The sequence below is a fragment of the Chrysemys picta genome, chromosome 13 (genome assembly GCF_011386835.1).
Source record: "Chrysemys picta bellii isolate R12L10 chromosome 13, ASM1138683v2, whole genome shotgun sequence".
Classification (NCBI taxonomy): domain Eukaryota; kingdom Metazoa; phylum Chordata; order Testudines; family Emydidae; genus Chrysemys; species Chrysemys picta.
The window spans coordinates 20,070,826-20,094,257 of NC_088803.1; the positions used below are offsets into that span (position 1 = coordinate 20,070,826).

General features: G+C 41.4%; 2 pseudogenes; both read right to left on the reverse strand.

The window, feature by feature from the left end:
- Positions 1-2,020: 2,020 nt before the first annotated feature.
- LOC112060457 (olfactory receptor 6C75-like) lies at positions 2,021-6,664 on the reverse strand (annotated as a pseudogene).
- A 2,902-nt stretch (positions 6,665-9,566) lies between these two features.
- Positions 9,567-10,525, reverse strand: LOC103306587 (olfactory receptor 5V1-like; annotated as a pseudogene).
- Positions 10,526-23,432: the final 12,907 nt, after the last annotated feature.

Below are 23,432 nucleotides of genomic sequence, written 5' to 3' on the forward strand. Positions count from 1 at the left end.
ATCAACACACTCAGTAGATTATAAGCTTTGTAATGATACCTTACAAGAGACTTTTTGCATAAAGTGTATTCCAGTTACATCATATTCACATTCACAAGCATATTTTCATAAAGCATATGGAGTGCAATGTCACACATATGTTTCCATACAGAGATCTCCAGTCTGCAAGTGGGACCAGAAAATCCCCTTACACTCAGAATGACAACTTGTAATTTAAACACAGTTTTCAATAAAAAGAACAGGAGTACTTGTGGCACCTTAGAGACTAACAAATTTATTAGAGCATAAGCTTTCGTGGACTACAGCCCACTTCTTCGGATGCATATAGAGTGGAATAACTATTGAGGAGATATATTTATTCCACTCTATATGCATCCGAAGAAGTGGGCTGTAGTCCACGAAAGCTTATGCTCTAATAAATTTGTTAGTCTCTAAGGTGCCACAAGTACTCCTGTTCTTTTTGCGGATACAGACTAACACGGCTACTACTCTGAAACAGTTTTCAATATGCCACACTCTGCATAAGGATGAATAAGTTTGTGACATTCATGATGAGAATCAATAGTCATTGGGCTAAAAAGCAAGTCCAAGGATGACTGTGTAGTCTGGTAGTTAAGACGCACACTTTGTCTGCAGGAGATCGAAGTTCAACTCCCTGTTTCAATGACTATTTAATTATTTATACCCAATGGAATCACTTTAACAGGAGAGAGAGAGAGAGCTTCTGCGGAGAGAATTCTATAGGGCAGTGCACTTGTTTGCAATGTGGGAGACTAAAGACTTCCCCCCCACATCATGCAGGGGGGATATTGAACGTGGGTCTAACACATGCACACACACACACGCACACATTCTACATGAGTGCTTTAACCACAAGTTTAAATGTTATAGTGGGGGCGGGTTGCTGCCCCGCATCTAAGTCCTGAAAGATTTTGATTGCATTTGATGAAAATATCCAGCTAATTTGAGTTAAATTCATGAATCACTTCTGGCTGACCAAATCAATAATTCATCCAAACAAAGCCTGATACATGAGACCTCAAACTACATATACCCCCATCTATGAATGTGGGTGGGTGGTCAGGGGAGCAATGGGCATCTAACCAGTTACAAAGAGAAAGGGGAATTACGATATATTTTGGCCCAAAAATGTGGAGGAAGAACAAAAGCACCAGGGAGACTTAGTGACATTTTATTCTTTAATTTATTTTTTGCCAAACTTTGGTGGTAAAGGTTTTTTATGCAAATAGTGCATTTCTATCTGTGGTGAGGGAGGCCCATGTTACACTATATAGGCTGAGATTTGAAAAGTTGCCCAGTGCTTTTTGGTGCTTATTTCTTATTCATTTTAATTCATTCATTTCTTTTTATTTGCATGGGAGAGAGTGCTTTGAAAATTTTGGTAATACACCTTATCTTTGCATTTTATATATCTCTATCAATATCTATATTTATATCAGTATCAATATAGAAATAGATATTTTAATGTTGCCTTGATCCTGCAAAGATGTATGAACAGGCAGGAGATTTCACATGGCAGGGCACTGAGACTCCCAACCCTCCACAGACTTTCATTTTTTGTTTACCCAGCTACAGATCTGCATAGAATACTGCTCAATCAAAGTTCTCCACTCAATGTGGTGGCAACAGTTTTCACTTACATTTCAGAGGTGTCATTGACAACAGAGGATCCTAATCATTGGAGAATGAATGTCATTGGTTTCAGAGGGATTAGCAGAGACCCAGAACCACTCAAAAGATTTTAAGCTCCTTGCAGAATTTGGGCACTAGTGTTCGTATATAGATGACGGAAACAGAGTGCTGGAAAAAAGCACAGTTTCAGAAAGAAAGAAAGAAAGAAAGAAAGAAAGAAAGAAAGAAAGAAAGAAAGAAAGAAAGAAAGAAAGAAAGAAAGATGAAGTAAGGTCAATAAGGGGTGTACCTGTTCTCAAGGACTCAAATGGGTAATGTCTAAGAAAGTATATAAGTTAATCTCTATTTTGCTATATGCTAAGCTTCTTTAACCTAAGCTTCTTTCAGCATCCTTTAAGCTTCTATGCCGGTTTCTGAAAGCAACCAGCTTAAGAATCTCTTTTCTCAGGGGCTCATTGACCTCCTTGTTTCTCATGCTGCAGATGACAGGATTGATCATGGGAGTCAGGACTGTGTAGAAGAGAGAGAATATTTTGTGTAGGACCTTGGGAGTGTTGGCTGTTGGAAACACATAGATAATTATCATGGTCCCACAGAAAACTGTAAGCACAATGAGGTGAGAGGAGCAGGAGGAAAAGGACTTTTTGCACCCGGTAGTGGGATTCTCAGGATGGTGGAGATGATACACATGTAGGATGTCAGGGTCAGTAGAAAGGGCACAAGTGCCCCTATGGCAGCAATAGGAATGTCAACAGTTGCAGAGTCTGGGTGTCAACACAGGACAGCTTTATCATGGGTGAAAAATCACAAAAGAAATAGTCAATTTCTTTAGAATCACAGAAAGTTAATTGGAACAAGAAAATATTTACTATGGTGCAGCCCAGAAAGCTACTTATCCAGGACACTGCTGCTTGCTGGAAACAAACACTGCCATTCATCAGAGCACCATAACAGAGTGGATTGTATATTGCTAAATACCAATTGTGACAGGTTGGATCAGAGAAACCCCCTTGGGGCTGCCAAATGATGTGCCAAGATTACTTCTGCCCCTGCTTTCCTGCTCTGGCAGCCTAGGACTTCAGTGCCTTGCCTGGTTTGAGCCAGACCCGCTAGCCTGCTGCAAACCCAGACCCAGGGTTTGAACGACATCCCCTAAAAGCTGTAGGCTTAACTGAAAGCAACTTACAGAAGGGTTCCTGTCTTTAACACTCAGATGTCCAACTCCCAATGGGGTCCAAACCCAAATCAATCTGTTTTACCCTGTATAAAGCTTATACAGGGTAAACTCATAAATTGTTCACCCTCTATAACACTGATAGGGAGATATGCACAGCTGTTTGCCCCCCCCCGGTATTAATACATACTCTGGGTTAATTAATAAGTAAAAAGTGATTTTATTAAATACAGAAAGCAGGATTTAAGTGGTTCCAAGTAGTAACAGACAGAACAAAGTGAATTACCAAGCAAAATAAAATAGAACACGCAAGTTTATGTCTAAGAAACTGAATACAGCTAAAAACTTCACCCAGTAAGCTTCCTTTTACAGACTAGTCTCCTTCTAGTCTGGGTCCAGCAATCACTCACACCCCCTGTAGTTACTGTCCTTTGTTCCAGTTCCTTTCAGATATCCTTGGGGTGGAGATGCTATCTCTTTAGCCATTTGAAGACAAAATGGAGGGGTCTCTCAGGGGTTTAAATAGACTTTCTCTTGTGGGTGGAGACCCCCTCTCCCTCCTATGCAAAGTCTAGCTACTAAATAGAGTTTTGGAATCACCGGGGCAAGTCACATGTCCATGCACGACTGAGTTCCTTACCAGCCAAGCCACATTCCTGGGAAAGCACAGATGTGGATTGGCATTTCCAAGTTCATTGTTGGCTTAAGGGCTTCTTGACTGGGCACATACTGAGAATGGTCTTTTCTCAGAAAGCTGACCAATTGTTTCACTAAAACCCACTTAGAATCAAACAAATATGCAGCCGACATTCATAACGTCGAATACAAAAGATGATACATGCATACAAATAGTATTAATCAATTCAGTAGATCATAACCTTTACATAGATATGTTACAAGGCATCTGTAGCATGAAACATATTCCAGTTGTGTCATATATATACATTCATAAACATATTTCCATAAAGCCTTAGGGGGGGGCACCGTCACACCAATCATAAGACATTGCCGCGAGCAGCAGAGAATCTGTAGATGACATGACACAAAATAAATATAATTGCATAATACAGCCCTTAACAGAAATGGTTCTGTCCCCAGTCAGGAGACTGGCCGCAGCCTGAGTAGGATGGTGGAGGTGTAGGAGATCTCCAGACAGGGCAAGTTCCCCCAAAAGAAGTACATGGGGGTGTGAAGGTGCTAATCAGTGACAACTAGTGCAACAATGAGGATGCTCCCAGTGACAGTCACAATATAGATCACTACAAACAACAGGAAGGGAAAGGGCTGCAGTTCAGGGATATTCCCAAATCCTAAAAAGATGAATGGGACTTATGTGATGCACATGAGATGGGCACCATCTTAACCAACCCATTGAGGTTTGAAACTGGGACCCACAAAGTTGAAAGTTTAAACTATTGCAAGTTCCTCTAAAGTGCCAGGCCTGGTTATCTATGATGGTAACAGACCCATATCTTCTGCTGATCAGGTACACACTTTGGCCCATGGGTAACAAAGATCTTCTGCTGGCCATGTGAATTTTGCTGTAAATCCTCTTATTCCTAATCATCATCATAATGTATTTAGGGGGCTTGCTGCATTTCAAAAACATCCAGGTGTCTAACACCAATTAAAATCAATGTGTCCCTAGATGGTTTTGAAAATCCAACTAGGTGCCTACATATCTTTAAAAGTTCTGAAAGGAATTACTTTGGGGCAGTTCTCCAGCCTGTGTTATACAGGAGGTCAGATTAGATGATCATAGTGGTCCACTATGGCCTTGGAACCTATGAAAAATCTGGCCCCTAGAGTTTAAGTTCAAAGATGATAGACGGGTGAATATAGCAAACAGATAACAGAAGAATAATATAACAATGACACATTTGTGAGAAAGATTAAACAGGTGTTACTACATTTTGCTTGTAGTTTATAATCTTCTCCTTGCTACTCATTTATTTCGTTTATCTAGATGTTCAGTGAAGGAAGAGGAAATCAAATGTCCATCACCACTTTCACCCTGGTAGGATCTGAGTGTCTCTGTTACATGCAGATTCTGCTCTTCCTGGTATTTCTCATCATCTAGCTTTCCACCATAGTTGTAGTTTCTTAGCACGGTCACACCTCCATGTTCCTGGGAAACTTGTTCAGTTTGGAGACCTGCTAAACATCCTCCATCATCCCCCGGATGCCGGTGTATTGCCTGACTGGGGATAACAATATTTTCTCGTAGAGCCTCTATAATGTAATTATATTTCTTTGGGTACTTAGTAACTACAGAGTATTTCCTGTAGGGAACCCATTGCACTGTGCATCACTCATGGATTTCAAGGTCTGTGTTACCAGATTTGCCCATTACTTTGGGGTATGCTCATTTATTAGGGTAACTCTTCTGGGGGAGGGAGGTGGTTCTGTACTTCTGTCAATGTACAGCCTGTGTCATTTGTGTTCTCATATGGAGCTCTACTTCTCCCTGCTGCAAGTTCCCTCCCAATGGAGCTATTCTGCAGGACCTAGGTTCCCCAGGGCTTGGTTTTTCCAGCCCCCAAATCAGACGAACACACACACATACACATTAACAGAGTGCGTCTGAGAGGACTGGGTTAATCAGCACTCCCAAGCTGACCCCTTATATGTCCCTGGCCTCAGTAGGCTGGGTCAAGCAGCACTTCCAAGCTGTCACTCTCATATGCCCTTGGACTCAGCAGGCTGGGTCGAACAGCCCTTCCAAACTGTCACCCTCATATGCCATCTATACTGCACCAGAATAGAGCATGCCTGAGCAGGCTGGGTCAAGCAGCACTTTAAATCTGCCACCCTTATATGCCCCTGGACTCAGCAGACTGGGTCAAGTAGCACTTCCAAGCTGCCACCCTCGTATGTTCCTGGTTCAGCACATCTCTATCCCCACTTTCACATTACAATTGTTCTGTAGTAACCCACTTGATGAGCAAACCCCACAGGATTTTTGGGCGCTGCAAGGATCTTTTAGCTTAGGTACGAGGAGCGAGAGCAAATGAGGAAACAAACAAAGAAACAAAAAAACACCAATGAGGGGGAGAGAGAGACAGAGAGAAGCAACCAGCTTAATCATGAAAGTTATTTATTGCCAGGTAATAACCATAGGGGAGCCAAACAAAGAAAACAGTTATAATATTAAATCTAACCTAAATTTGATTATAAAAGTCAGGTTTACAAAACTATAACTGATCACACAAGTGAGGGTCAGAAGGCTATACCGAAAGAGAGAGAGAGAGAGAGGGAGAGAGAGATGGGTTCTCACCATTCCATGAAGCTTGAATCGATCAGGGATCCCAGGTGATGGTGGTAGCTGAGGGTCCGGAGTGCTGGAGTCAGACAGAGCCCCCAGCACAATTAGTCAGGAGAAGATGAAATCCCAATGGAACTGATGTCGATGTTGGATCCAGGAATCAGAACCCTTACTTGAGCATGGATAGGAGTTTTTGTACAGAAACAACAATGGTTCAAGGGAGAACACTAGATTTGTTTATGTATAAACAAGGGAGAATACCAAAGTTGTTTTGTACAGGCTAGATATGGGATCTGATCATTCCTGGCTGTGGGCAGTGTTCCTTGGAGGGAGCTCACAATGCAATTAGGGAGCTTCATTATTTTGGATACCAATAAGGGATTTATTACTAGAATTGGTCTGATAACTACTGAGCTGGGTGTGTGCAGGTGTGGGTTCATTAACATCTGGAGCAGCGATCCCCCATGATGCCGTGCTTCCCTGATTTTCTGGTCCAAGAGTTCAGTGCAGTTCTTGCCTTGGAATCTCTGTTCTTCATTCTTTATGCTAATGGAGATGCCTCCTTCTCCCATCTTTGATGCAAATGAGGCTAGGGGAATTTCCTTAATCCTGTCATGCTTATCCCAAGTGTTTAGGTGTGTCTCCTACTGCCTTTTCATTGTTTTTTGTAAGTCTTTCGGTTCAAGCGGGGGAGCAGGGGCCTTTTCATGAGTCAGACAGGCTGGGTAGTGCACTCTGGTTCCCCAAGAACACAGAGCTGCTCAGGGGCATCAGATTTGTAGAAATTTTGGTGGTGCCCAGAACCCACCCTTTCAAACTCCGCCCCCTCCACCTGCCTAAGACTCTGGGAGAGAGTTTGGGTGGGGGGAGGAGGTCTGGGGTTCAGAATCTGGGCTGGGGCACGGGATTGGGGTGCAGGAGGGTTGCAGGCTCTGGGAGGGACTTTGGGTGGGGGAGGGGGTCTGGGGTGCAGGCTTTGTGATGGAGTTTGGGTGCTGGGTGCAGGCTCCGGGCTGAGGCAGAGGGTGGGAGTGTAGGAGGGGGTGAGGGGTGCAGGCTCTAGGATGGAGTTTGGGTGTAGGCTCTGGGTTGGGGCAAGGGGTGGTGGTGCAGGAGGGCATGAAGGGTGCAGGCTCTGGGCTGGGGATGGGGGTGAAGGCTCTGGGAGGGAGTTTGGGGATGGCAGGGTGCAGAGGGCTGTGGTGCAGGCTCTGGCAGGGATTTTGGGAGCAGGCTTTGGGCTGGGGCAGGGGGCGAGGGTGTAGGAGGGGTGAGGGGTGCAGACTCTGGGCTGGGGCAGAGGTGGGGGTGCAGGAGGAGCGGTTGAGGGGTGCAGACTCTGGGATGGAGTTTGGGGGCAGGAGGGGGTGTGTCGGAAGGGGGAGGGGGTGCAGGATTGGGGAGGGGGCGGGGGGGTATAGCGCTTACCCGGGGCTCCTAGGCAGGGCGGGCCGAGGGGCCTCCAAGTGCTGTTACACCCAGGCACTGCCCTTGCAGTTTTCTATTGGCCGCAGGGGTCATTGGGGCAGAAGCAGCACAAGTGGACACAGCCCCGACCCACCCCGTAGGGAGGGGCCGGCAGCCACGTGGAGCGAGCAGGCAGGAAGCTGCTCAGTTCCGCTGCGCTGCCGGTGGTGATGGGGGGCCTCAGGCCATTTTAAATCGCTCTGGGATGCGCTGGGGGGGAGGCGCGTGGGGGCGGCAGGTTGGGCCGAGGGAGAAACCCAGTCTCAAACATTGCTGGAGCCGGACCCCGGGCCAGGAATATTCCTGGTGCCAGGCATCACGGGCCCATAGAACTTGCCGCCTGTGGAGCTGCTAAGTAACACCTGTACCCAATTAGCACATGGGTCCAGTCTCAGCAGCTTCCTGATTATCCCATTGTAATCCTCTTCATAATCTTGTGCTTTAATTTTTGTGGTCCCAGTGAAATTAACTGTTTCTTCTGTGCTTTGACCCCCATGATAAAACTCCTGTGCAGGTTATTTTGTCCTGGGATAACAAGGAGGCTGCATTCCTGCTTTAAATGCAAAATGGATCTCAGCCTTAACAATGGGCCTGCAACCTGGGTCTCCATATATGTATTCATAATTGAATTTTATTTTCAATTTTAAGGCTTGATTCTCTGGTAATCTCTAGTTGCTTTGGTGTCAAGTATCAGAGGGGTAGCTGTGTTAGTCTGAATCTATAAAAAGCAACAGAGGGTCCTGTGGCACCTTTAAGACTAACAGAAGTATTGGAGCATAAGCTTTCGTGGGTGAATGCCCACTTCATCAGACCCATGAAAGCTTATGCTCCAATACTTCTGTTAGTCTTAAAGGTGCCACAGGACCCTCTGTTGCTAGTTGCTTTGGGTTACTCTTGTGTGATGAAAAGGAGCAAGAGCAAACTGTCCAATTAAACAGGGATTACTTAGATTGTAAAATCTGTGGGGCAGGGACCAGCTTTTTTTTCTCTGTTTGTACAGCACTTAGCACAATGGTGTGCCAAGGTACTCGAATAGTAATAATAATATGGCTGAATAGCACTGTCTGAGATGTGGGAAGCACCTAAAATGTACTCCTAAATCTGTTTTTTTCATTTGTAGTTGATTGACTGGTTTAGTTATCTGTGTTACTGCATAACTAACTCATAACAGCAATTAAATTAGGAGGTAAAGGTGGGATTTGAAAATGATTAAATAATTTCAAAAGACACAGAGTTAGGTCAGCACTGGGACCTTGTGAGGTGGGAGGGTCCCAGAACTTGGGCTGCAGCAAGAACCTGAATGTTTGCACACACGAAAAAGAAAGAGAATTATGGTTTATCCACCTTTTAAAGTTGGGAAAATGTATATGCCTTTGAAAATTACCCTCACTGAGCCTGCCCCCATCCATGATTTGGCGGGATTTTCAAAGGGGCTGAAAGGATTTTGAAGTCCAACTCCCCAGAACTTCAATTGACTCTTGCGAACCCCTTGACAACCCTAGCCTGTATCTTTTTCTTCGATAAATTGGTGTTTATGTCATGAGAGGCAGTTCTATTCCCATTCCTTTCACTGGTCTGATATTTGGAAAATATCAACAAAATTAAAAGGAAATTAAAAGTAACCCCCCTCCAATGAGAAAAAATCCCAAATTTCCCTCTCTTTCTCCAACCATTTCTATGTTGTGTTCACAGTTAGAAAGACACATAAAACAGTATTATCATAAAGAATGTCTCTTACAGTATCACGTTTTTTTTTAGAAAGAAATGGGTATTAAATTTATGAAAGATGAATACTCCAAAGTAACAGAGAAACAGAAAGAAAGAAAGAAAGAAAGAAAGAAAGAAAGAAAGAAAGAAAGAAAGAAAGAAAGAAAGAAAGAAAGAAAGAAAGATGAAGGTGAAATAAGGTCAATAAGGGGTAACCCTGTCCTCAAGGACTGAAATGGGCCATGTCTAAGTAATTATATCAGTTCATCTCTATCTTACTATATGCTAAATTTTGTCCTTTCAGATCCTATGCCTGTTTCTGAAAGCAACTAGTTTATGAATAGCTTTTCTCAGGGACTCATTGACCTCCTTGTTTCTCAGGCTGTAAATGACTGGATTGATCATGGGAGTCAGGACTGTGTAGAAGACAGAGAATATTTTCTGTAGGACCTTGGGAGTGTTGGCTGTTGGAACCACATAGACAGTAATCAGGGTCCCATAGAAAACTATAACCACAATGAGATGAGAGGAGCAGGTGGAAAAGGCCTTTTGCCTCCCCGTGGTAGAAGGGATTCTCAGGATGGTGGCAATGATACAAATGTAGGATGTCAGAGTCAGTAGAAAGGGCACAAATGTATACATGGCAGCGATAGTAAATGTCACTAGTTGCAGAGTCTGGGTGTGGCCACAGGACAGCTTTATCGTAGGTGAAAAATCACAAAAGAAATGGTCAATTTCTTTTGACTCACAGAACATTGATTGGAACAAGAAAATATTTACTATGGTGCATCCCAGAAAGCTACTTATCCAGGACCCTGCCACTAGCTGGAAACCCTGGCATTCATCAGAGCAGCATAACGGAGTGGATTGCATATCGCTAAATACCGGTTATAAGACATTGCCATGAGCAGCAGAGATTCTGTAGTTGACAGGATACCAAAGAAATATAATTGCACAATGCAACCCTTAACAGAAATGGTTCTGTCCCCAGTCAGTAGACTGGTCAGCAGCCTGGGCAGGATGATTGATGTGTAACAGGCCTCCAAGCAGGACAAATTCCCCAGGAAGAAGTACATGGGGATGTGAAGGTGCTGGTCAGTCACAACTTGCACGATGATGAGGATGTTCACAGAGACAGTCACAACGTAGATCACTAGAAACACGAGGAACAGAAGGGGCTGCATTTCAGGGACATTCCCAAATCCTAAGAGGATGAATTCCACGATGAGCGTTTGGTTTCTTCCTTCCGCTTTCTCCATAATGTGTACCTAGAAACAGAAAACCATTACATATTGATGGAGTACACACAGTCAGGTTGTGCTGTCAGATACATTGGGGTATGTAACCCTGTACCACTGCATCTCTCCACTGGAAGAATGAAGTTGTCAATAAACAGAGTAAGACTCATATCATTAAGAGGCTGAGCTTCCAATTAATGCAAATCAAGATGATTGGAACCCTATTGAATTACAGAAATGTCCCATCTAACTCCCTTAAGCTCTCTTGAACTTTAAATAAAGACTTTTAGTCTGCGATTTTGAAATATCTTTAACCTATCAGTGTCATATCAACAAATCTAGATGACATAAACAAAAAATTACTAGATTGGAAATAAAAGATATTTAGAGTTCAACCACTGGTACGTCTACCCTGCATCTGGGAGGTGTAATTCCCAGCTTGGGTAGACATACATAGACTAGCTTTGGTCAAGCTAGCAGGATAAAATTAGCAGTGAGAAAACGGCAGCACAGGCAGTGGCTTGGGATAGCCACCTGCTTACGTACCTAGGATTTCAAATGGGATTGGGCTTGAGCAGCTAGTCCATGCTGCCAAGGCTACACTGCTATTTTTAGCACAATAGCTCACTCAAAGATAGTGTGTGTAGGTCTACTGGAGCAGGGAATTACACTGCCCTGATGCAGTATAGTCATAACCCATAAGGAACATACCAAAACACCAAAGGAGTTGAGTTTTTTATGAAGGCCTATCCAGTTGTCCTCTATCACAGCAGATTCAAACAAAATTTTTTACCATTTGATAAATGCTGAGAAACAAAGACACACACACAAAACCCTAAACAGAGACCATGGGCTGTTGCCTGATCTCAGTTACACCAGGGTTTACACAAGTGCAACTGAGATTGGACTCCAATCCCATATAAAGAAATGTAAATGAAATAAAAATAAAAATTCATTAAGAGAAAAATAAGAGAGTCATTTTTATCCAAAAGGGAGAATGTGCCTGGAGAAAAGTGAAAAACTGGAGAAAAAAGGAATAGATATATAGACAGAATGAGATAAAAATACTGAGAGAGAGAGAGAGAGAGAGATTGTTTATTTCTCCAAATTTTATGAGTAGTAAAATACAGATCTGTTTAAAGAGAATTATCACTTCCTTGCTGTTAAAGCAAAGATATCAGAGCCAATAACTCCAAAATCTCTTCAGCAGTTAACCCCTTGATATAGTCATCACCATATACTTTTTGACAAGTTTCCACACCGCGGTTCGGGTTTATGTCCAGCCCTCCGTTCCTGCTTTCAGTCGTGTACAGGTTTGTCACTGTCGGCAATTTTGAAAAAATATGTATTTATTATTATTTTTTTATTTTTGGACAGAAGAATGTTGTGTGGTTGTGTTTTGACACATTTGGCTGATTTTTTAGAAAAAAAGGAAGGATTAGTTTGAAAGAATAGAAAGAGCTTAAAGAAAATAAGTTTTTAAAAAAGAAAGATTGGTTAGGTTTAGTAAGGAGAGAGGTTTTTAAAGAAAAAAGTTTGAAAGAATAGAAAGAGAGGACTTAAAGAAAGAAAGGGAGTTGTAAAAAAAATTAAAGATTGGTTAGGTTTAGTAAGGAGAGAGGTTGGTTATTAAAGAAAAGACATATTTGGTTGGTTAGGCTTATTAAAGAGATAGGGTTTTAAAGACAAAGGTTTGAAATAACATTGTTATTAAATAGGATTTTTTTGAAATAAAAGAGAGAAATATAAAGGTGGGTTGAGAGAGGAGCTAATAATTTTTTAAAAAGCAAAAGGTTTATTAAATAAAATAGGACAATATATAGGTGGGTTGAGAGAGAAGCATCTAAAAAGAGTTATTTTAAAATAAAAGAGGAAAATATAAAGGTAGGTTCAGAGAGGAGCAATACGAGTTTTGAAACTAAATCTTAAATAAAAGGAAAATATTAAAGTGGATTGAGAGAGAAGCACATGGCAGAAAAAAAGGGAATTTTAATAATTAGCTAGAGAACCTGTGTTCAGTGACACACGGCTGTGTGAAAGAGGTAAAGTATAGAAAACAGCAAGAGAAAGAAAGAGAGAGAGAGATTTTTTTTTGTTAGTGAGCAGAACACATGGATAGTGAGAGAAGTATAGAAAGCAGCAGCAAGAGCCAAGCAGAAAGTTTACCCAGCGGCTGTCCCTAGGGAAATGATAACTATACTGGGGGCTGCGAGCCTTGGGAGCAAATCCTGCCGGACCAATCAGAAGTTGTTCTACAGCCCACCGCCTCCTCTTTTCCCTTCCCTCAGAACCCCTCCTGAGATAAGCCCTTCCTGAAGCATATTTCTGCAAACTTTTTTTTATTTACTTAAAGTTTTACTGAAAATTGATTTTAATTTAAGTTTTGTAAAGGAATAAACACTTAAAAGACAGGCCTATTTGAAGAAACATTTCCCCACCACCCTTTCCTTCATTTTGCACTTTACATATGTGTTTCAATTTAAAAAATGAGCATGCAGATGCACTCCCAGGTTTAAAACCACCAACCCTAAGTAAGAGCCAGTTTTTAAAAGTGATAAAAAGTTTCCCCCCTATGTTTTAGACTAACGTTGGCTATTTATTAGTGAGGACAATTTGAAGCTGCATTACAAGCAGTTACCAAAAGCAAATTTTGTAAGCGATAAGAAGACTATTAGATGACCAGAACATAATATTAAACCTTAGGTTTTGTTTTTAAAGATTTTCCTAGTCTGCATGTTATTTACAGTATAAACAAATATTTTATTAGAAATAGTGCTATGTAAAATACAGAAGACTTGTATAGTTGCTTTACATATTACATTAATTAAATTCAGGGCATGCTAACACAACTTTAGATTCCTAAAAAAACACACAAGAAAACCAGTTTATGTGAAAAAGTTAACACAGGTTAACATGGGCGTGATTTTTAAGTCTCACAAGCCTGACGGGTTCAAGGCAGTGTTAAAAGTGGAAGTGCATGCTGTCAAGCGTGTGTGCATATGCAGACCTAGGGTTACCATAATCCAGCAATCAAAAAAGAGGACGGGAGGAGCCCCGCCCCTGTCCTGCCCTAGCCCCGCCCCATCCTGCCCTAGCCCCGCCCCTGCCCCTCCCACTCCCCCCTCAGAACCCCCAACCCTCCCCCCACTCCTTGTCCCCTGACTGCCCCCTCCTGGGACCCCTTCCCCTAACTGCCCCCCAGGACTCCACCCCCTACCTAAGCCTCCCTGCCTCTTGTCCCCTGACTGCCCCCTCCTGAGACCCTCCCCCCATCCTAACTGGCCCCCTAGGACTCTACCCCCTACCTGTACCCTGATTGCCCCAACCCTTATCCAAACCCCCACCCCCAGACAGACCCCTGGGACTCCCATGCCCCATCCAACCACTCCCCACCCCCTGACAGCCCCCCCCCAGAACTCCCGACCCATCTAAACCCCTCTGCTCCCTGTCCCCTGACTGCTCTGATCCCTCTCCCCACTCCTGCCCCCTGACAGCCCCCCCCAGAACTCCCAACCCCCCCCCCTTGTCCCCTGACTGCCCCCTCCTGGGACCCCTGCTCCTAACTGCCTTCCAGAACCCCACCCCCTACCTAAGCCTCCCTGTTCCTTGTCCCCTAACTGCCCCCTCCTAAGACCCCCGCCCAAATGCCCCCCAGGAACCTACCCCCTACCTGTACCCTGACTGCCCAAAACCTTATCCACACCCCCAGCCCCAGAAAGCCCCCCCCAAACTCCCGACCCCCCCGTCTCTTGACTGCCCCCTCCAGAACCTCCCTGCCCCTTCTCCGACCCCCTGCCCCCCTTGTTGTTGGCCTTTCTTCACCTAATGTCTGGTGAACTTGCTCAGAAACTGCCTGAGCTGCTGGGCAGCAGCGGGGGAGGAGCTCCAAACTGCTGGAGCCGATCTGCGATGCAGGGAGGGAGGGAGGGAGGAGGAGGAGCCCTCTCTGGCTGAGTGTCGGAGCCCCATGTAAGTGACACCGTCCGGCCGGAAGCACTGTTAGCTGCGCGTGCTCTGCATGGGGGGGAAGTCCGGACATTTACAAATTCCCCCCGGACGCTATTTTTAGCTTAAAAAGCCAGACATGTCCGGGGGAATCAGGACGAATGGTAACCCTATGCAAACCTGTCTGGGAGTAGGAAAACCAGACCATGCGTTTGCACTGAATAAAGAAACATAATCAATATTGTTATAGCCAAAACACATTGCAAACCAGGCAAGAAAGAAAGAAATTCAGATCACCCTTGTGCACATGAAAGACAAGTTCAATAGGTTTGCTGCTTTTTGTCTCCTTTCAAATGCCTTTTAGAAGAGCGTACTCTTTTTTATTGCTGTTCAGTGCTTCGGCAAGTAATGGTCTCCTGATGTTAGTTAAACACTAATAACTTTTAGGTAAATTGAGTAAACATTTTCATTTACTGACAATTCTGTCATAGAGGAACATACATTCTAGCTCCTTGTATAGAAAAATTATGTAAACCGATTCAAAACTCACAGTAACATAATTATGCAGTTTAGAGATAACAGATTTCACAACACAGGCTTAATAAATCTTTTTGGGATTCAGGAGAGTTGTGCATTGGGATTTCAGAAGCTAAGAATAAAGTTACAAAAAGGATTGACAATTGACATGTCTGTAAACAGGGGTTGGGGAAGAGGAGGGGCTGTGTTTCTACATAATTTTTCTCCTTTATTGTAAAACAACATTTTAAGCACTTATTTTATGTGAAAAACTGTATTAAATACATTATAAAGGGTAATATTGCTATTTCTTTATAATTGACATGTCTGTAAACAGGGGTTGATCTTGCTAAATTAAAAGCTTTGTGTGTTTAGTAAAACTTGGCAGACCTTTAGGCTTACAGCTAATTTTTATTGATAGTTTTCATATTTTACTCAGTTCTTGTTCTGATAATTTAAAAACATTTAGGATAGGCTAGTGTAGCTCACACTTTTTTATGTCACAAAGCTTTTACAAAGATTAAAAAATATAGCCTTTCACTTTTTTAGCATAAAATTGCAAAACAGTTTTATATTAAATCTGTTTAAATAGTTAAAAAACGTTCTAAATGGTAATATTGTTACTTTTTACCATTAACATTTTTGTAAACAGAAGGCTTTGAAACCTACACCCTTTAATTAACTTCACGACCAGGGCTATTGATCAATGGTAACTAAACATATTTTTAATACAAGCTTGCTGGCTCAAATAGGCCTCATTCAAAATGTTTTTTGTTTTTTTTACTAGGGCCGTGTGGTTTTAACCCTGGGATGTTTCCCCCCGCTGTATTTTACATTGTTAATAAGTTAGAAAAGGTGTCTCTTTAGGCAGCACTTTAAAAAGCATACTGCTGTGGGTTTTAAACCCTACACGTTTGTTTCCTTTAATCAAAATAATATGTAAAATAACTATACATGTCTTTTGTATTTTACACAGCATCTGTGATTGGGTCCCTGTCTACTCTAATTAGTCTTATGTGTTTTTAAAATGTAGAGAGAGCAACAGCTCCAGCCTGTGACGTAACATTTTAATAAAATTTCTAAACCCAAAACAAACACAGGATTTGTTACCTGTGTCTCAGCACATGGGCTGCAGACATTAGCTCTAAGTTTTGATAGTGCAACAAAAATTTCACACTAAAATCCCTAAGTAAATGAAAGATTAATATAACTTTCACTTGTACTTGTTCAAAAGTTAGAAATTGGGAGGGTTGGTGTTTTTATAGGAAAGAAGCAGTCTTCTTAGCTGTAACAAAAACTGCTTTTGGTAACTGTGCTTTTGCTGCAATTTCAAATTGCCCTTACTAAAAAATGACCAATGTTAACAAAAACATAGGGGGAAAGCATTTTATCACTTTTATAAACCAAGCTTCATGCTGTCACATAGCAATGGCTTCTTCACATAAAAAGGAAGGATGTTTATCTCGCTACTTTATGCAGTTCTTGAATATGACATTCCTAAAGCAAGTTTGTTTGTCCATGGTTTACAATTAAAAAAGAAAAATGTGTGTATGTGTGTGGTGGGAAAAACAGACTCCTTATCTCTGAGTTAACTTTTTGACATAAGCTGGTTTTCTTGTGTGTTTTTAATAAATCTAAAGTTGTGTTAGCATGACCTGCATTTAATTAAAGTAATATGAAACAAAAAAAAAATTACATAGCATTATTTCTAATAAAAATATTTTGTTATATTTTAAATAATATTCAGCCTTTACATAGCTAAGGAAAACAACATTTCTTAAACACCTCTACCTTGGTATAACGCGACCTGATATAACATGAATTCGGATATAACGCGGTAAAGCAGTGCGCCGGGGGGCAGGGCTGCGCACTCCGGTGGATCAGAGCAAGTTCGACATAACGCGGTTTCACCTATAACCCGGTAAGATTTTTTGGCTCCCGAGGACAGCATTATATCGAGGTAGAGGTGTATATGGTAAAAAGGGTTGAATCAGCCTGTGTGTGCTTTGTATAAATCTAAAGCTTTAGGCAAAACTAATGCCTTTAAAAAGTTAGAAAAATTGAAAAAGAAAAACTTTCTTTTCTCTCATCTTCCGGTTTACAAAATAAGGGAAATATTTATCTTACTCATTTGTGTTGCAAATAACATTCAACCTTTACAAAGCTAGAGAAAACAAAATTTTTATCTCTGGTAAAAAAGGTGAACTCTATTAAGATAACCTGTGCTTTGTATAATTTCTTTACAAAAGTTTTACTTTAGGAAAATCTTTTAAAAGCAAGCCTAGGGTTTCATATTATGTTATGGTTTTCTAACAGTCTTCTTATCTCTTAAAAAAGTTGCTTTTGGTAACAGCTTTTGCTACAGCTTCAAATTGTCCTCACTAAAAAATAACCAATGTTAGTCTAAAACATAGTGGAAAAACTAACAAAAATGGATCTTTCTCTCTCTTTCTGTTTTCTATACTTTACCACTTTCAAACACCCCTATGTTTTGCTCACTGACAAAAAGGATCTTTTTCTCTTACTGTTTTCTCTTCTTTACCTCCTTCACACAGCCTTTTGTCACTGAACAAAGGCTCTCTAGCTAATTTTTAAAATTCCGGTTTTTCTCCCATGTGCTTTCTTTCAACCTAATTCTTTTTTATCATTATATTTTCCTCGTTTATTTCTAAATAATATTTTTAAATGCTTCTCTCTAAGCCCACCTATATATTGTCCTCTTTTATTTAATAAACCTTTTGCTTCTTTAATATGTTATTTCCTCTTTAAACCCACCTTTATATTCTCCTCTTTTATTTTAAAATAACTCTTTTTAAATGCTCCTCTCTAAAACAACCTTTATATTTTCCTCTTTTATTTTAAAAATTTTCTACTGTATAATAACCTTTCTTGCAAACTTTTGTGTGTAAAGCCCTCTCTCCTTTATAAAGCTAAATACAAATCTTTCTTCTCTTTAATAATCAACCTCTCTCCTTACTAAACCTAAGCAATCTTTCTTTTATTAAACGCCTCTTAACTCTCTCTTTCTATTCATTCAAATTAACTGTTACTTTTTCTAAAAATGTCAGCCAAATGTGTCAAAACACAAGCACACAACATTCCCCTGTCCAAACATTTACAAAAATATATTTTTTTCAAAATGGCAAACAACACCAAACCAGTACTTGACTAAAAATGGGAACAGAGGGTGGGACATAAACCTGAAATGGGGAGGAAATCTTCAAAAAGAATATCCTGAAGAATACTCTCTTCTTTGCTTTTCCCCTACACTTTTCTTGATATATCCTATCTTCTGATCTCTTCATCAACTAATTTAACATTCACCCATATAAACTATGTCTACACTGGGAGTGGCAATGGTAGATTGACACTGGTGCAACATAAATGTTTGACAGAAAAATGGAAATCCAGAAACACACACACACACACACACACACACACACACACACACACACGAGACTAGTTTTCTGTTTCAATATTTTTATGAGCAATAAAACTCACATTTGAGAAAAAGAATTAGAGTCTTGTAGAGAAAAATAAAATACACACACAAGGAGCCAATAAACTGTATAAGTTCATGGAGGATAGGTCCATCAATGGCTGTTAGCCAGGATGGGCAGGGATGGCGTCCCTAGCCTCTGTTGCCAGAAGCTGGGAATGGGCAGCAGAGGATGGATCACTCGATGATTTCCTGTTCTGTTCATTCCCTCTGAAGCACCAGGCATTGGCCACTGTCGGCAGACAGGATACTGGGCTAGATGGACTTTTGATCTGACCAAATATGGCCGTTCTTATGTTCTTATGTTCTAAATCTGAAAGCCACTCATTGATCTTACTTAGGCATGTTTTTCTATAACCCATCAACCTTCATTTACTTTCCCACCGGATTGAACAAGCAACCGTATTCTTTCTGACATTGTGGATGCCTGAGCAGGTATTTTTATTTTCTAAATCCCATTTTTTTCATTTTAACTGTGCTGCTATACTTCTCTCACTGATGATCTATTGACAGCTGCCCCCTAACTCTAACCCTTCCTTCAGATTTTCTGAGATGCGTTTGTAGACTTTGAACTACATATTCTATTCTCTTCTACTATTGATAGTTTTCAATTATTGCAGTAAACTGAGCTTTGGGTTTCTACCTGGATGTCTGGATCCTAAAGCGCTTCTTGGTATATTGAGTTTTTATTCCCTTTCACAGAAATTTATGCCTCTCTTGGTTTGTAATTTCTCCTTCATATGAGATGATGCAATCTCCCTTGATATGTCTGCTGGTGGGAATTTGAAATTATTTCATAGAGGACAGTTAGTATTTGTTTTTAGAAAGGAAAAACAACAGTACAAGGACAATCTTATTATTAACCTCAAAGGGGAAGTCATGGAAAACAGCTAATTCAAAAGGGAAAATAACAGATATAGAATTGTTGACCGAAAAGACAAAACAATAGTAAGGGAATGTCTAATTTCTGACTCATCAGTCTGGGTCCCCTCTCACACTGTGCTGCTGTGGCAAGATGCAGACCGGATCCCAGTCCTACACTTCCTCCCACATTCACACAGGTAGCGGCACACCCAGCTTCAGTTACATGCAGGCTCTTGCCAGCCACTGCATGAACCAAAAATAGAGAAGCTACAGTCAAGATATCCACCAGCTCCCCAGCCTAAGACCCCAAAGCTGTATCAAAACACCGACTGGTATGAATTTATTACCCAGTTCACCTCTTCCTGAATGTGGAGAGTAATATACACACTTGGGGTAACAAAGCTGAGATTTTTCCCCAGACACTTCACTGAAAAGCACACTCGTTTAGGTTCAAATATAAACAAGTTTATTAACTACAAAAGATACATTTTAAATTATTAGAGAGATAGAAAATAGATCAAAGATATTACCTAGGAAATAAACAAAAATGCAAACTAAGCTTAACACACCAGTTAGATTGACTATGAATTAGCAGTTTCTCTCCCTGACTTATGATACCAGCAGTATGGCAGATTCTCAGGGCAGAAGCTGCATTTGTTTTGTACCTTGGGTTTCTCTGGTTTCCATACACAGGCTGGAAATCCTTTAGACTGGATCCAGCACTTCCCCCAGTTCAGTCGTTGTTCCTCAGGTCTTTCCAGGAGTCCTCTCGTGTGGGGAGTGAAAAACAACTGATGATGTCACTCCCTGCCTTATATAGCTTTAGGAGAGGACAGGAACCCTTTGTTTCAAAACTTGGTTCCCAGAGCAGTTTATGAAAAAATACTGATATCCCAAGACGGAGTCCAGAGTCATGTGGCCTGGTCACCTGCACCTGCCCTTGTAGACAGTCTGGAGCATTGACAGGAAGGCCTATTTTTTTCCCTAATGGCTCATTACCCTGAAAAGGCACTTCCCAAACACCTATTTAGACTGAAAGCATCTTGCCTAGTGGGCATTATCCAAATCTAAATACATTTGAAATATAAATACATAGTCAATATCCATAACTTCAGATACAAAAATGATACATGCATACAAACGTTTTCAATGACACCTTAAAGGACCTGTCTTGCATGAAATGCATCATAATTATGTTATAATCACATCATAATAATATCACTATGAAGAATATGGGGTGCAATGTCACACCATCTACCTTCATTTACCTTCTCCCTGGATTGAAAAAGCAATCATAATCTTTCTGACATGGTGGATGTCTGAGCAGGTTTTTTTCTTTTCTAAATCAGATTTTTGCATTTTAACTGTGCTGCTTTACCTTTTACACTGGTGATCTCTTGCCAGCTTCATCCTACCCCTACTTCTTCCTTCAGATCTTCTGAAATAAGATGATAGTCTTTTCACTCCATTTTCCATTCTATTCTAATATTGATAGTCTTCAATTATCTCAGTAAACTGAGCTTTGGGTTCCTACCTGGATGTCTGGATCCTACAGTGCTCCTTGGGGTATTTCATTGTTATTCCCTTTCACAGAAATTAATGTCTCTCCTGTTTGGTAATTTCTCCTTCAGATGAGATGATGTAATCTCCCTTGATATGTCTGCTGGTAGGAATTTGAAAATATTGCATAAAGGACAGGAGGACTTGTGGCACCTTAGAGACTAACAAATTTATTAGAGCATAAGCTTTCGTGGACTACAGCCCACTTCTTCGGATGCATATAGAATGGACCATATATTGAGGAGATATATATACACACATACAGAGAGCATAAACAGGTGGGAGTTGTCTTACCACCTCTGAGAGGCCAATTAATTAAGAGAAAAAAAAACTTTTGAAGTGATAATCAAGCTAGCCTAGTACAAACTCCCTGACAAAGCACAGGAACAAATCCGTACAGACACATGCCTAGAACCCCGACCAGGGGTATTCTATTTGCTACCCAAGATCCATAAACCTGGATATCCTGGACGCCCCATCATCTCAGGCATTGGCACCCTAACATCAGGCTTGTCTGGTTATGTAGACTCTCTCCTCAGACCCTACGCTACCAGCACTCCCAGCTATCTTCGAGACACCACTGACTTCCTGAGGAAACTACAATCCATCGGTGATCTTCCAGAAAACACCATCCTGGCCACTATGGACGTAGAAGACCCATGGAAAAGAAGCCCTTGAGGAATTTCACCATGATTTCAATAATTTCCATCCCACCATCAACCTCAGCCTAGATCAATCCACACAAGCGGTCCATTTCCTGGACACTACTGTGCTAATAAGCGATGGTCACATAAATACCACCCTATACCGGAAACCTACTGACCGCTACACTTACCTACATGCCTCCAGCTTCCATCCAGGACACACCACACGATCCATTGTCTACAGCCAAGCTCTAAGATATAACCGCATTTGCTCCAATCCCTCGGATAGAGACAAGCACCTACAAGATCTCTATCAAGCATTCTTAAAACTACAATACCCACCTGCTGAAGTGAAAAAACAGATTGACAGAGCCAGACGAGTACCCAGAAGTCACCTCCTACAAGACAGGCCCAACAAAGAAAATAACAGAACACCACTAGCTGTCACCTTCAGCCCCCAACTAAAACCTCTCCAGCGCATCATCAGAGATCTACAACCTATCCTGAAAGATGATCCTTTACTCTCACAGATCTTGGGAGACAGACCTGTCCTCGCTTACAGACAACCCCCCAACCTAAAGCAAATACTCACCAGCAACCACACATCACTGAACAAAACCACTAACCCAGGAACCTATCCTTGTAACAAACCCCGATGTCAACTCTGTCCACATATCTATTCCAGTGACATCATCATAGGACCTAATCACATCAGCCATACCATCAGGGGCTCGTTCACCTGCACATCTACCAATGTGATATATGCCATCATGTGCCAGCAATGCCCCTCTGCCATGTACATTGGCCAAACCGGACAGTCTCTACGCAAAAGAATTAATGGACACAAATCTGACATCAGGAATCAAAATACTCAAAAACCAGTGGGAGAACACTTTAACCTGTCTGGTCATTCAGTGACAGACCTGCGGGTGGCTATATTACAACAGAAAAACTTCAAAAACAGACTCCAACGAGAAACTGCTGAGCTAGAATTGATATGCAAACTAGACACAATCAACTCCGGTTTGAATAAGGACTGGGAATGGCTGAGCCATTACAGACATTGAATCTGTCTCCCCTTGTAAGTATTCTCACACTTGTTATCTAACTGTCTGTCTGTACTAGGCTAGCTTGATTATCACTTCAAAAGTTTTTTTTCTCTTAATTAATTGGCCTCTCAGAGGTGGTAAGACAACTCCCACCTGTTTATGCTCTCTGTATGTGTGTATATATATCTCCTCAATATATGTTCCATTCTATATGCATCCGAAGAAGTGGGCTGTAGTCCACGAAAGCTTATGCTCTAATAAATTTGTTAGTCTCTAAGGTGCCACAAGTCCTCCTGTTCTTCTTTTTGCGGATACAGACTAACACGGCTGCTACTCTGAAACCTTGCATAAAGGACAGTTAATATTTATTTTTAGAAAGGAAAAACAGTGGTACAAAGCTAGTCTTATTACTAAGCTCAAAGGGGAAGTCATAGAAAACAACTGATTCCAAAGGGAAAATAAGGGAGACAGGAGAGCTGTTGATCCAAAGACAAAGCAATAGAAAAAAGGGAATGTCTGATTTCAGAGGAAATGAATGCCGAGAGAACTTCTAATCTCAATCAAAATCTCTGTTCATCTAATGTATTAGATGAGTAGATCTGCTAGAATAATAGAGAAAAGGGAACCAATGTCAATTCTATTTTATAATAAGAAGAAAATTAAATGATTCTAAGTTAAAAAATTCTTGGCTAAAGCTCCCAGGTCAGTTTGATTTCTGGACCTCAAACTCCAAACCCAGGTCTAGAAGACCTCTAATTTGCCACATGAAGAAAGTTTAAATCTCCTTGTTGATATTGTCTGTGATTTTTAAAGGAATCTAAGGGAGTTAGGTACCCAACAGCCTTTGAATG